Source organism: Pagrus major, chromosome 4 (assembly GCF_040436345.1).
Source record: "Pagrus major chromosome 4, Pma_NU_1.0".
NCBI lineage: Eukaryota > Metazoa > Chordata > Actinopteri > Spariformes > Sparidae > Pagrus > Pagrus major.
The window spans coordinates 9,159,591-9,176,426 of NC_133218.1; positions in this window are offsets into that span (position 1 = coordinate 9,159,591).

Consider the following 16,836-nt stretch of genomic DNA (forward strand, 5'->3'; position numbering starts at 1 on the left):
GATATGGCCCGTCTTCCCCATTTATGATGAAACTCCCTGCCACTGCCTGACACCAGCTTGATTCAAGATTAATTTGACTTGTCGATGCAAGATTGTACAATGGAAATTACCATTGCAATTCCTTAACCTACATACACACATAGCAATCAAGTTCAAAAAATAACCTATTCATGGTAAAGTGCTGATGGCTGAGTTCAGGAGCCTCACAGCAGGACAGACAGGGCTCTGCAGTCTGGTGGTACAGCAGCAGACACTTCTGGATAATGTTAAGCTTCTCCAGGAGCAAGACTGCAGTAATGACAGTGTCAGCTGGACCAACACTTCAATCCAGAATAAACTATCATGATGCAGCTGGAGGTACAGACATTCATGTCATTGTAACACAGGTTGTGAGTATGCTAATATGCTAGCATGCTAATTGTTAAATGCACAAAACATGCATGTTAAAAGGTTTAAAGGTCCTATTTGTAAGAATTCCCAACTTGTCAAATACTGATGTTTTGGGATTGTTGGATGGATTGGCTGCCATCCCAAAGTGACGGTATTTGATGAGTTGGGAATGAGACTCAAAAATCAACTTTTTTTTACAAATAGGTATTTTAATGTTGCCATGTTAGCTTCTTTCTTGACATTGCTATCATGAGTGAAACTTCCTAATCTCTTTTGAAGATGTTTTAGATTTTTTTCTGGAACTGTCAAAGGAAATTGTAGAAAAGTCACACTGAAATTTAAAACAAGGACAGAAGTATTCACCACCTTTGCAGAGGCACTTTTTCATTTCTGAGTGAATTTTTAGTAGCATAATATAGTCCATGAATTGTGGACACACAATTCATACACTCAAATGAAATGGTGCAAGGTAAATGTAGTGCACTACAGATCATGGAGGGTGGTTTTAGACAAAGCCAAGGTAGTATAATATGTTCTAGAGGCATTGTATGGATTATTTATGTACAGTATATTCTGTATAGTAGACTGCTCATATTAATCATAGTGTCTACAGTTATTTCCATAAGGAGGGGAGACACATGGAGATATTGAGGCCATGGGCCAAATAAATAAAGCTGCTATCGCACCCAATTAGCTGGTAAGGCCATTCCAGCCCACTGCCACCACACTGTAAATGTGACACCAGGACAGTAAAGGGGCTGGCCGTTCACAGCTTAGCTTTAAGGGCTGCACTGTTGGCTTTGCATGTGCTAAACAGGAAGGGGCTCATCGTGGGGTTGGTTTGTTGCTTGAGTGTGTGTATGTGTGAGGATGAATGGGCACCTCTGTTTACCAGGCACTCTGCCTTCAGAAACAGCCTTGTCTTCACCTCGGAACAACAGGAGACATGACAGCCATACGGTCCCTCTGCAGCTGGCTAATTGTGTGCAACATGTCTGTAGAGTGGCTTCTTCAAGCCCCCCCACCCGCCCTTGTCTTCAGGACTGTGTTGACGATAAAAGGAGGAGACGTGGTCGTATGTGTGTAAAGGGTCGATGGTCAGAAATAGCTATAACCATTAAACTGTGGTTGGTTTCGGCTGTAAGGTTATTCCTCTGCTGAGCTGTCTGCGGCTACAAAAAATAATGGTGTTGTCCAACATTTTGTACTGAAATAAAACATAGGCCGTGACCACAATCATTCCCTATTTCCTACAAGGTGCACTTATATTTGCCCTCTGCCAAGTGTGAAAATATATGCACTATATTGCCCTTCAAAATTGCTACAATGGTACAAAACTGTACCTATCAGCAAAGGATGCAAACTGATGATGATTCAAAAGTGTCAGATAGAGATAAGATAAGAGATGTCAGACAGATAAGTCATCATCTACTCATGCAGATGGAAAGTTTCCACGAAACATTTCTGGAGCTTCGCAACAAAACAGCATTGGAACATTCTCCTAAACAACTGAAGAAGATGGAGACTTGTTTAATTATAACAAAAAAATAAAACAACCAAAAAAAAAAAAAATATATATATAAAATAGCTCCTTATTTACACCCTAACGCTTTTAGCTCAGCAGATTTATGTGTAGGGTGTTAACTTTACCCGACTTCCTATCGGCATGAGGGAGTGACTGGATTTTCAGTTTTGGATGATTTTTTAACATTTGCTGCTGAACATCATATTAGCAATGTCATTGTGAGTAGGGGTGTGAATCTTTGGCAATCTCACAATTCGATTAGATTCGGATTCTTGGGCGTCCCACAATCGATTATCGATTTATTGAACAGAAAAGAGGGCACTATTTTCAGTCTTTTGCTCTGGTACACTGTGAGCCAAACCATGCACTGGTGTCCTTCATCTGCTGAAATACAATATGAAACACAACTGGAAATTAAGAAGAGAATACCTGCAGCCTTTTTATTTTAAAAAAAAAAGTTAACAGCATCAATTCATGAAGGGATTAATTAAGAGTCACGTAGGCTGCGTTGTTAACTCTGGGATGGCCATCGTTGTACAACTTCACCAGAGAGTTTGTTAAACATGTTGAATGCTGCGGTGTGTTTTTTAATAGCTTGTTAGCGGTTGTCGGCTTAATGTTCATCTTGCAAAGGTAATTATCCAGTCATTAAATAAAAGAAAGACTGGCATCCACTGCCTGATTGACAGATGAACTTCAGGATGACTCTCCCTTGCGCGCAGAGAATTGTCGGGGTGCTGCACTATCTTCGCAGTTGAGTTCCTCTTTTTTTTGTTCCGTCAACATTTATTAATTAATACTAAGAAAATCGATTTTAGACATTCATTAATTGATTCTGGACAGTAGGATATAGTAATCGAGATTCTTGTGTGAATCAATTTTTCTTACCCACCCCTAATTGTGAATATTTGCCATGCTGTCATTAGCATTTAGCTTAAAGCACTAGCTAGCCTGACTCATCATAGGTAGAATGTTAATATAGACCTGCCATTGGGCAACTATTTCAGTCGGCATTCTCCTCCCTTCATCTGTGTGTTAGCATTTTCAAAATCCCTGTCCCTACAGGAAACTATAATATGACCTTGGAGCAAGGAACGCACACATGGAAATGGCTTGTTACTGTTACCACGTCGAATGTTACCAGCTGTTACCTCATATTTTGCAGAGATTTAGCCATTTGATTGCCAAGAATGGTGCCCCAGACAATTGTGATTGGTTTAAAGAAATCCAAACAAGCTAGAGCATTGTTTCCAACCCTCTATACCAGAAAGATAATGGTTGCAGCCAGACCATTCTCCAGCGCTGACACAGCACAGAGGAGATAGGTCCGGCTATGCTACACTAAGGTACAGCTGGGATTACTGTAGCCCACAGTTGTTTTTTCTTTTTCTTTTTCTTTAACAGCCGTATAACTTTTAATTTGGAGAATCTGAGAGAGAACTGTTGTATGTGTGCAACACTGTAGCACCTTCAGAGATGCCACAGGCCCGCTGCTGGTCTTCCTCACTAGTTTCTTTCTAACACAAATGGCCTGCTGGAGGCAGATTTACAGCTGTGTCATACTTTCCCCTCATATTTTATGTCTGTCCATGCCACTCTCCAAGGGATATTCACTGATATTCACAATGCTCATGTCCTTTTTCTGATTGGTAGTCATCCAGCGACATCATCACATATTTGTTTGGAATGTTTCTTTGTCCCCATGATTTAAGAAACTGACCGGATCTAAATAGATCAATTTGTGAGAATATTAACAGAAGAAAAGGACTATTAAATGTCAATCAGTGGTAAAGTCCACTGTGATTCTATCTGTCTTCAACACATCTTTGAAAATTTTCAAAATACATGTTTCTGAAAAAAAATCATATCTGAGACTAAATTAAACTGGGCAGGATAATCAAGACTAAATGATGAGAGAATAGAAATAGTGGAAATCAGAATGATAGCAGAAGATGTATGCAATTACATGTAAAAGAAATAAGAGAAATGAAAAATTCCCTTCAGGAGGAAAGTTAATAACACAGTAACAGTGTGTGTTTATCTGTCTGCCAGTGTCTGTGTGCATTAGTGTAAAATACATGGTGGAGAAGACACTTTACATAGCAAAGTGAACAGGAGGGAAAAGGCAGGAAACGAAGGAAGAGAGCAAACGTCTGGCCGGCTGAGACTGCTGTTGGGAACATACCGGCGTCAGGTTTAACCTTCACACTAACAATGCAATAGACAGATCAAAGCCAATGACCTACTTTCACTTGCCTAATTCAATCTAGCCCAAATTTACCTTGAGGGAAAGACAAGGGAGCCCCGGAAAAGGGGAGGAATCCCTGGGGAGGAAGCGTGATGTTGGGGAAGATGCTATAAACATCAATAGAGAGTGAAGGAAGAAAACAACAGTGGCACAGTCCAACCCTTTATTTTGATGTTCATCAAACATTAACAGTGAGGACGAATACCGTGGAGCAAAATGTTGCACTTGGAGAACAGTGATGATGAAAAGCCCCCAAATGCATCTGACAAGGAGTAAATATTGAATTGAAAGATAAACAAGGTGAATGGCCTTAATTATTGATGCCAATGGGGAGACAAGAAAACTTGATAGCACGGAAGACAACATCCTTTATCTGTCTGGCCCTCTCATGAAGCAGGCACCCTCTCAGACACAGTGGAGACGAGGTCAAGGCAAACTCTCACATGTGTGTGATTTTATGTTATTTCACTGCTCGACAGCGTATAGAACTGGCACAGAGCACTTCTGTGTCTCTACATTATCTCACGTTATCAGTTTTTCAATTCCCATTGTAATGACGGCCGTGCACATTGAGGCCTCTATGATTGGGCCATGGAGCACACTCCATTTCTATTCATGTGGTGCAGTATGTTATTGCGAGCTGCTCTGCATTCAGAGGGTCTATTATCCCCACAGATCCATGCTTGGGATGCAAGGCTGGTCTACTTTGATTTCAGTACTGCTGCCTTTTCAACACCTTTGTTATACAGCACAGTAGACACATCTGTGTAAGTCTTCCTGTGTTTCCATTCTGGCTGCCTGTGTTTATTTTCCATTTGGGCATGGGTTTATTTGAAGGCACAAACAGGCAGTGATCCCAGTGCATACGTTTTTTTTTCATACTAATTATTTATGTTTGTGCACTTATTTTTACAGTAATAATGTCTCAAATGATGAAGTGAAAATAGTTGGGTGTCTATCCATCCAGGGTTTTTTATGGCTTATTCTCACTGAAACACACCTGACTGGAAATGTAGAATCTATGAAAAAAATCTTAAGATATCGCAATAAACGTTTTTTTTTACGCTTGGCTGGGGTGGAGTGATCGCTGTATTGATAAACGCATAATGTGACAAAGTGCAATTCAAAGATACTTGGCAACAAATCATGAAGCACATGAAGGATGTGACTTAAACATCCACTGAGGCGACGAAAAATGTCAGCAGACGAAAGTATTATTAAATGACATTGAAAGATGAAACAAACCTGATGCCATAACTTTGACTCACACTGGTATAAGTACATCGTCTTCTTGTGCCACCTTCTGTGAGGGTTTAATGCACCCAAATGGAGAAATAATCCATGTATTGATCGCAACCGCATCAGGCATATGCATCAGTATTAATGAAACAGTATATCATAAAGTGTGACTCATACTGTCCTGTGAATGCTGTCTTTATGCGAGTACTACGCTGATGTGATGGCTGTAGTCTGAAGCTGAAAAAAAGCTGTAGTTTTTAGCGTTTTGAGCTGACGCAACTGTAAACCTATTCTAGTAGCAACACAAAATAAAACTGTAAATGAGCAGTAAGCATTTTTACAGCCTGGTACATACAAAAATGTGCATACGAAAAGGTGAAGTCCTAAACTTATGCATAATGAAAGGAATGGCTGTTTTAAGTGACAGCTAGCTGCGAGCTTCACCTCAGCTGATTCCAGTCACTGAGCTTAACCTCCCAGCTGTGATTGTGGTGACAAATAATATGGCTTACTAGGCAAATAAGTGGGCTAAAGTTAACAGAACGGAGTAGACGGACAGACGCCTGTGTTTTGGGATTAACAAACGACCTGGTTAGCGCTAACTGGCAGACAACTCCTGGAGCTGCCGAGCTCTGGAGGAAACGGCTGTAGATAGAGCCTGGAGCTTTGGGGGGAATAAACACCAGGAGTTTTGTTTTTTAAACTTTTGGGATTTAAAAGATGGATTTATTTTTACTGTACTTAGAGCTTTTAAGTAACTAAATAACTTTTATTGTGAAGAATTTATACGAAATTAAACATTTTTAGCAGCAATTTGTTGATGTGATTCTTTGATAATATTATATTTACAGTCACGCGTTTGATCACGACTCATGACAAGCCCATCGTTAGTTAAAGACACACCTTAGAGCAGGTCACCCTGTTGTAGTGGAAATGCCTGCCATGCCGTGCTGATGCTAAAACAAGTCAAACCAATCAAGCCGAGCTAGCAAATGTCTATGGAGAAGTCCCACATGAGGTTCATATTTGTGGTTTTGGATGAAATCTCTCCACATCTATACTCAATGGATTTCTGCGCCTTTTTATCTTGACATGACAAAACGTAATCGATAAGCAAAGTTGTTTTATCTACACCTTGAAAACAGTCTCCATTTTACCACTTAGTCCTCTTGTGGAGAACACAATTTTCGCTTAATTGTTACATACACAACACATTATCACCAATACAGAGCCTGATCTGATTTTGCTACTTTTGTGAGTCTTGTCTGCAAGCAGCGGCCCTCAAGGTGATGTTGAACAATACATGAATGGATATGATTTCAGGTTAGCTGAACCCTTTTCTGACCTCTCAGGTTTCCACAGTGTGGCAGAACAAAGTTATTTTGTTACTTGAATACATTTCACAGAATAATAGCTGAATGTGTCTGAGTGGCAAGGCAAGGTTTTACATGTTCCTTCACCGATTTAGTTCAAATTATATAAACCTGTTACACTTAATAAATCCAATTTAAGTATTGAGAAAAAAATTCGACATCCAAATACATCCATATGTCCAGTTTGCAGTTGTATAAATAAAATTTACTCACAGCATGTGCATGCATGTGTGTGTTTATGTGTGTGTGCATGGATTTGCCGAATATTGTCTGCCCTCTGATCTAGGGCCAGAAACCAAGGCATCTAACACCCCCTGATGTATACACACACACACACACACACACACACACACTGCACCCCTATCCAAATTCAACTTGGCAGCCATTTACACAGACGCAATCTTCCTCATCATTAGGCCGGCCACCTTCTGTGAGAATACCAGGGGCAGCGTAACCCCGGCCGGTGCCAGCGTCACCTTCCCCCTCTCATCATTCCCACCGCAGCTACACAGTCCAATAGCCATTGTTTTACCTCGGCTCCTCCGGTGTGCCCAGCAAGCGTTTTACTGGAAGTGATTCACAGGAAGTGGCCAAGTTCAAAACCAACCTGAATGAGGACAGATTTTAAGTATAGTATAGATATGATTATGGCAGAGCAGAAATTCGGATTGGAGCAAACTATGTGTTGGAGCGTATTTAGGACGTACATACTGAAATCAAACAGACCATTCAACATCATGACACATTAACAACACGGATAATGTAATCGATAGGTTGAACTTTGGATTGAAAGGTGATTTTCTCTTTTCTAACATCTTGTTCACAGTGAGGCTGTGACCTTTTGCTTTGATTTACTGTCAATCTGCCAAAATTTCATGAGCAGTTAGTTAAAAAACGGCTTGGATATTTTTACCATAACAATGTATCGAATAATACAATGTGAACACAATGTGAGAGTTGTTCCTCATTGTGATGAACTTGCACAGAATTTTCACCCACGTTTTGGAGGTTTGGAGGTTTTTGTAACCCAATTGACAGAGTAAATGTTAGCTGCAGTACGTTTCTACCAAACCACAGATAAATTACAGCTTTATTTAGGTTTAGGTTTGTATTTCTCACACTGTGCTTATGCTCCATTTAGGTTTAGGTTGGGCAAAAAAAACCCCAAAAAAACATTTATGGTAAGGAGAACATCATGGTTGAGCACCTGTTTTGTTTACCACAGACACAGCTAGTGTTTCACACTTACTAACTGCGGTCGCCCGTTTGGCAGCATTGTTGCCTGTAACACCTCCACCTCCAGATGTAAACGTTGGGTAATAAACATGTAATGTGAACGTGATATGGCAAGTTTTGTACAATTGTCAATATGGTACGTACACTGTAAAAAATGTTACTTTCTTAAAAATTAAAAAAATTATGGCAACAGTTTGCATTAATTCTTTTGATTTGAATCAACTTTTGTTTCAACAACTTTTGTTGTTTACTCAAATTTATATATTTGAATGTATTCACAAAATGTAAGTATGGGTTAATTAAATGGAATGCCAATTTCACGTCACTTCAACTTAATTAAATTAATCATTTATAATTATTATTTTTAATTTAAGGCAACACAATTTTCTATCGATTTCAATTTACTCAAAAAAATTATGGCAACAGTTTGCATTCATTTTTTTTATTTAAATCAACTTAATTTTTATTTTTAACTTGAACTAATTTTGTGATGTACTGAGAATAAACATGATACAACATACTTTTTTAACAAAATACTTTATTTATTTATAAACAGCAACATGATGCCTCACAAACATTCCATCATTCCATTCATGTGCCTTCTCCACCATCATCATTTTTCAGATGATGCCCAAGATGTTCACAATAATCCTTCTCAGTGGAAAATCCGTGTCTGCTACACACTTGGCATTTAAAGGAAAGGGCTGTGTCTGGGCTTGGTGAATCAACTTCTACGTGGTATCTTGATACATGGGTGTGAAGGGCATTCCAGGATTTGAAAGAGCAAGGGCAATCTATATGTAGACAAGGTAGGGAATGGCCATGTCCAAATGTCCCGTGCTGAAGTCTGTAATGTTTCAGGACATCCCCTTAGTAAGGACACTTTACATGGCCATCTCATGAGCTGCTGACACCTAAAAAAAAAATGCAAATTTGCATTCCACATACCTTCTAATTGTAATGAATGATAATGATTAATTTATAATTACTAAAGTGATTTTTCTATATAGCATTCATGTTATTTCATGTTATCATAAACGAAAATTATTGTGAGGCACTGTGAACCAAACATAAGAATATATTTGTAAACTAAATTGCAGGCCACCCTGCCGTTGTATACGACTTTTCAGTAAGCTTCTAGCTTCAAACGGTATTCCAGACCAGGGACACTATTTTCATATAATCCAATTCCCTTAGTAGTTAGCAAAAGTATGAGCATGAACTCTGGCTCTTCCACTGCCAATCTGCATGATCAGACATAATGCTAACGTTAGTTGCCAAGCACATGTTAGCTATGCTATGTTAACCTATGAAAGAGGCTACACCAGGCATGAAAGCAGCACATATGCGTCCTGTCTTCAATTTATATATTTTACGCGAGCCATACCCGGCTATAATGCGCTATAAGTAGCCATATATCGGCTTCTTTCTATCAAACAGGGCTTCCTGGGGATTTATCGCCCATCGACATTTAGTTACTTGCCAGTACCGGCTGGCGGTTCCCTTACATCAACATACATAGGCTGTAAATGTTAACTTACCCATATCACACAAACGCTGCTAAAAAAATGGTTAAACGGTTTTCACAGGGTCCAAAAGCTGAAGACACAAGCCCAAACAAGGTCCCAAGTCTTGTTTTAACCGTGAAGTTATGCAAGCCTACGCCGTATGTCCGCTGCAGGTGTACCCACCAGAAAGAAGCATGTCCGCTCCGGGAGCTGTCCGCTTACGTTAAGTGCCCAGTGTAGCCAAAGCGGTTAAGCTAACATCAACGTCCTGCACCACAACTAAAACAAACGCCACATTAAATAACGTTACTAAAGCTCTACTACAACTCTTACCTAGATTGAATTGGTCTATGATATCCACGCCATATCAGGAGTTGCTAACCAAATGTAGAAAGCAAATTAGCATCAGGCATGAGCATTAGCTTTAGTTTCAGCTCATTGTTTAGCTGACTAGTCTGTAAATTTGCTGTTTTGGTTCACTGTCACTGGCCTCATGATGTGACTTAACAGACAAATTATTGCACCCCTAGTTCCCAAGATAGTCATTGATAAAACAAAACTAATCGATAAAATAAATGACTTGCTGTCTGAGACACATTAGGGAATGAGAACAAAGCAGACATATGAAATGGATTTTAAACTTGATAGTAATGTAACATTTTCTTTTTTTTACTTTGTCTTGTTCTGTGATGTGTCAGCAAAAGCTATGTGAAAATGCTGTGTTCTAACTAACAGGGTGCTGAAGAAGTCCACCCACCAGTAAACTATGGCCTTAATTACTGTATCAAACCACAAGTTTTATCATCACATTCACACACAGTACAGCATATAATGATACTCTTAGGTGCTTAGCTTCAGAACAAATTGAACAAGCAGATGCAAAAAAAAGACAATGAAAGATGAATCTAACAATGAAAATGTAAGAGAACATAGCAATGGATACAATAAAACAGAAATATATCAAAATAAACAGTGGAACAATGAACAATATGGTTAGTAATGATTTTCAGTGGTGTCTTTAAAGTGATATTTTCTCACCTATTGTTGAAATAGATTCTTTCATCATGTGTGAAATAAGAAAAGGAGATAATTCCATTCGTATTCTTTATATTTTTTTTAAATTTTAACAGACGCTAAAAGGGCACAGTGCTTAGAGTGGCATGGATATAGGCTCATTATGTTTGTTTTATAGTAATTGTTTTTTGTGATTTGTACGAAAATAAGTCAGAGTATAAGTATAGAGAGTAGCACACAGCACTGCTGTAATTTCTCTCCTCTTCTGGATCAGTTAGCAGGTCACAATCCAGCAGGCTCACATCCTTGTCCAGAAGTCTCAGATCTGTTCCCGGAGAATCTGGGCCATTTTCCCAACATTCCCTTCCGTGTTCCCTCCCCAGTTAGCAGTCAAATCCCCAGACTGACACCACTTTAAAGGACACCCCTGCTATATATATTTTTTTCCCTTTTACATCTCATCTTTATCTTGACTCTTTCTTGTCTCTTTTTCCTTCCCTGAGTGTTATATATGCCCCTGTGCCCAACTGAGTGATCCTCCTGATCAAAAAAATGGCCACTGTTACTTTTTCATCATGTTCCAACATCTCCCTTGGTGTTTCATTTGTCGCCAAGCAGAGTTTTGGGCCATTGCTCGTGTGTAGTGCAGAGCTCTTCAGTGCAGCAGTGGGATAACTATATAGCACAGAGCTCACTGTGTTTTGTTTAGTCCTTTTTCCTCGAGGCTGTGTGCATTCATCTCCATGTTCTGCCTTCGCTGCCACAGCCACCGCGCTGTCGCCCGGTTATAGCTGAGTGAAAACGCAGTCCTGCACCCTCTCAGGCCAACTAATTATGGACTTTGATTATTCCCATTTTGTTTTAGTGAGTGCGGCGCTTTCGCCAACAGGCGGGCCGGCAGAAAGGCCAGCACCATTGATTGTCTCACTTTCGGGCCTAATTGAGCCAAATGGGAATGGCTGTTGCCAGAGTTCACTCTTCTCCAGTGTTTACATGCTGATCCACCAGAGAGACATTCATTACCGCCTCGCTGAAAACTCCTCTAGACACGCTCATACACACACATATATACACTCACATTTTGCAGTCATATTGATGAAGGGTTGAAGTTCTCAGTGGTCTGCACATACAGCTGGGCCTACAGATGCTACTGGGAATTAATGCTGTTTTCTAATGGTGCTCGGGTCTACATCACAGAGCCATTATTTCTGTCTCTGTTCCATTCTCGACATCACAGTCTGAATGTTTTGCAACTGTTCAACCCACACTGGCTTATAATTGCATACAAGTGCGCATGGTGTAAGATTTGTTGTCTGACTGAATCATTAAAATTCATGCGTGTGAAGTTGCTTTCATAGACGTGTTAATTGTGGTCAAGTTATTTGACATAACAGACAAAGAGCTTCTCTTCAGGCATTTATTTAAGGGCAGTGGCCCCGACATGGCTTTCATTAATCTGTACTCCTTCTGCCAAGAATGCAAACCCTCTCTTTTAATTAAAGCAAAAGAAATGGTATTTGTACCAATTTGAAGTTGTGCTGATTTTTTTAAAATAAGAGTACTTAGTCAGTTTTGCTTTTGAAAACGCTGATCGTCAAGGGTAAGCATGCCAAACAGGTGCTAGCTCCTTTTTAAAAAGCTGCATCATGCCACAAAAAAACACCTAATTATATTGTTTTTATTAGGATACAGGGAAATCTGTGAGAACATTTTAGATTTGAAGTGTTTCAAGTATCATGTCATTTTTAGTTTTGGCTCCACTCCTTTCACCATTTTGAAAGACAAAACTGTATATTTTGACATTTGGCACACTTGGCAAGGCAGCAGGGAGGATTCAAAGCACAGACATGGAACTGCTGTGCTAACTGTCTTTAGCATGGGTTACAGTATGTGATAATGGCATTTTTTAATGACTCTGATGGCATATGCTGTTGTTTGTGGAAAAAAAACTAAACAATTGGGCTGAAAACTGGCACAATCTATGTTGCTTTCGGTTCATTCACCTCATTGTAAGATAGCAGTGTGCACATATAGTGGCTTTAAAGCTAGTCTTGTACCAGATCTTACGACAGCAGTCGTAATTTAGTTCAGGTGTGGCCATTGATGGCAATTTCTGCCAAACTTTCTGTGGAGTGTGCAGTTTTGCTTTTATATGCGCAACTATTCCTGATGTGACTTTCCATCAGCACTGATGCATATTGATTAGGTTACATGAGTAGAGTGCCATTGACGGCCATTTCTGCCTGTTCGAAAAACAATCGGCCAATAAGAGCGTGCAGGCAGGATTGAAATAGAGACATAAGTATGTCAAAGCCTCAGCACTCACTTTTTCTGCCACTTTGTTGTTGCAAGGCAACTGAGCCTTGCAGCACTAAAGTTCGAGGTCTTAAAATGTTAGAAGGGAGGACACTGGAGCGTCAGCATACTACCGGTGCCCTCATTTCCTGTATTCATTGTTGAATTGCTAGATAACAGTATTAATCTCTGGTCATATCTGTGTTTTGGAAGCTTTGGATACAAACCTGTTGAACTCTGGACAGCTTCAGGTGAAGATTAGTATTTTATCATTAAGCTAATAAAATTCCAAATAATACACTAGCCACTATGTGACAAAAATGGCCTGTTTACCAATTGGTCCCTGCCCGGAAAAATGTAAAGGTTGGCAGGAGAGTCACTCCAGCAGCCAAATCTAATACGGACCAGTCAGTGAAAGTCGCTGTTCTGACAAATCCACACTCAATAATTACACAGAGGAGCACAGACCCAAAGCAGCCCATGTGCCATGATACATTCAAAAACATCAACAAGGCAGAGTTGCACGCACTCTTTAATTTAAAATGACTGATTGACAGCTAGATTGTGATTAAATGTGTTGTATGTAATATACTGGTTGATGCTGCTATAAAAAAAATGCGTATTAATTAGTCATCAGCTTTCTAGCATGTACACTGAAAAAAGACCAACTTAATTGAATTGTTTCAATTTTCTTTTTTCAGTGTACATTTACATTTACATTTACATTTAGGGCATTAAGCAGACGCTTTTGTCCGAAGCGACTTACAATAAGTACATTTGTCACAAGAAAGAAACCACAACATATCACCATTGATAAAGTAAGAATGAAACAAATTCTCAAGACAATTCTCAAGCCCTCGTCTGAGCATAGCAGCTGCTATTTATCAAGGATACCTTAAGTACATAAGTGCTATGATTTAAGTGCTAAGGGTAAGAACATACCAGTGCATATACGTGTGTAACCTGTAGTCCTTTAAAAGATGCAGAGGAGGAGCAGAGCCGTGGCATTTTATTGTAGCCTGTTAATTAACCTTCATATATATAGCTATTGCACCATAACTGGCAGTGTGGCACTACTACGCATTAGCTGTCTGCTGATCTACGTGAGACATTTTGATTTGTTGTTGAGTTCAGTTAAGATCATACTTTGGACACTCATTCAGGTACATTTCAATAAAAACATAGTATATTGTGTGATTGGCTGTATTACTTAACAAAACATAGAAGCAGAGACAGTCTAAATTACGTGTATTATTGGCCAAGATAGGCAGCGGATGTTGGTGACTGTAATCATGCTACAGTAAATAGTAGCCACAGTATACTCCTTTGTCGCCCATGGAGAAAGTCACCAGACTCTTTTTGTGTGTTGGGCAGCTGTTAGCTCACCTTTTATACAGTAGTGCGTCGCATATATCAAGGCTGGGTCCTTACTACAGCGAACCGGGTTTGATTCCTACCCATGATCTTTTTCCCACATGTCATCTCCTCCCTCTCTTCCCTGCCTCTCTCCTGCTGTTTGTTTGTTTATGTTTGTTTGTTTATTAAGGATCCCCATTAGCTGGTACCTTAGTAACCAGCTAGTCTTCCTGGGGTCCACAGGGAACAACACAGAATATACACAAAAACGTCACATACTCAACATATCATACATTTACAAGTACAATCTGTTATAATATATCTAATGTTAAAAAGTTAAAGAAGATAGAAGATAGAAGATAGATAGAAAGATAGAAGAAAGAAGAAGTTTGAAGATATTTGCAAGTCTTAAACAGAATTTATCTTAGACAGCAAAATGGAGTCACTCATACTCATGTACAGCTCGTGAAAAATAAGATTTCAATTTCTTTTTAAATACCTGTTTACTCTCGGTACAACATAGGTAATGAGGCAAATTGTTCCACAAAGTTATTGCTCTATATATAAAAGATCGTGATGAGGCCTTAGTTCTCGAGTGAGGCACTTCTAGCTGTCACTACTACAATAAAGCCAAAATGTTTCACAAGTTAAAAATGTTAGTTTTAAGTTGTTTGGGGAAATACTGTGAGAAATGCAGGTGGCGGACTCAGGATGCTTGAGGGGCAGGGGCATAAGCGCGCAGAAAGTTCTGATACACTTGAAGTGAAACAGTTACAAACCCTGGGTAATATAAAAATGTTTTTTTTGAACATTTCCTCCACTAGAAGGGCACCATAGGGGGCAATTTATCACGTTCTATTGTTACCATTACCATTTTTTCGAACATGAGGACACCCAACCCCTCCTTGAGTCCACCAGTGTGAAAGGCTTTGTATGACTAATGAATACAACCTAGTCTTCATGCCTTTCGATGAATTCAGCGTTAAATGTAATCAACCAATTTATGTATATTTTTAATGTAAAAAGAGTTTATTCTATATTATTTAAAACATGATATTCCCCTGTCTGTTTTTGCTTTCCTACTGCACAAATACTCCACATTTCTTCATACTCATCGTCAGTTCATTGCTGCGTCGCGCCTCCTCTTCTGCACTTAAGTGTAGTGTAGGCCGACTATAGGACTACAATTACCATGTAGTCTGCAGTCAGTGGGGAATTCTCCACCTCAATCACATATGCCACCCGTGAGTTGCACACAATAAATCCCGAGTGTTAGAATTAAAATGCAAATGAACTGAAGTGCCCCCCTGCTGGTGCATGATGCCGCACAGGGCCATTACTGCTTGTGAGGCAGAGTGGCATCGGGAAATACACACAACTTACTTAGCAGCGTTTATTAAAGGTATCAACAGAAGCTCGAAGTGCACAGGCAGAAATAACTCTTTAATCAACGTGTCACTTTGATCACTGTGTTAAGATTTTTACTCCTCTTAGCTACCTTCTCCCAACAAAACAAATCAGCTAACATAAACACTGTAAGCCTGAATAAGGAAAAACATGATTCAGTGTATCAATTGAGTCATCAGCCTGAAACTAAATTAATAAATATTTCTGGATGGATTAAACAAGTAATATAAAATAGTCACAAACACAATTATCACTGCCCCTCCTCTCACCTGTATGGAGCGTTTTAGCATCTTTATGCTAAAACCAGAAAGCCGAGCGTGCAATTAAACCTTTTTTGTACCTTTTCTGTTACATTGCAAACAGTATCAACTTTGGCTGAAATGGACACCAAATGTGTTATTGTGGCGAGACAGAGTGCATGAATATCACACTTGACAAACTTTCCGTTCAAGCCCCTCCAACAGGGTCCACACTAATAACTTTTTGTCACAAATCCATTTTTTAGAAAAGTCAACATTCAGTACAACAAGGGCCGGACTTAGTTATCACAACAGTGTTGGGTAACGTTACTTTAAAAAGTAACCCATTACGTTAAATGATTACTGCCATTATAAAGTAACTTGTTATGTTACCGTGTTATCTACTGAGAAAAGTAACGTGTCAGAGTACTTTAGAGTGACCAAAAATTACAGTAAAACCCCTTTGCGAGTTGTTGCAAAAAAATCATTTTTTTTGTCCCTTTATCTGGATCTGCACCAAAAGTTAATGGGGTCTGTTCTGGGCCGAGAACCATCCTCCATCCAAGTTTGTGTGGAAATCCATTTAGTAGATTTTGTGTAATCCTGCTGACAAACCAACCAACCAACCAACCAAACAAGGGTGAAAACATAACCTCCTTGGCGAAGGTCGAAAATAACAAACAATGAAAAAAATTGTGCAAATTTGCCATTTACGTTCCACTTCATGTCATCACACATGATTTCAAGGTCACACATTAGCTTCTACTGCTACTGGTACAGTGTAATCCCTTGCTGCAAAGTCATCAATTACAACAGTATAGTAGATCTGACCACCAACCTCATGGTTAATGTTCATCAGAGCCAGACCACTGATGCATTTCTGAGACATGGCTGACCTTTTTATAACTTTCAACTTCTAAAACCTCCTCAGCTGAAGCGACTGTTAATGGTAGACTTACTCTCATCCGCGGAGCAAGACACAAGTTAGGGTAGATTTCTGTGAGCT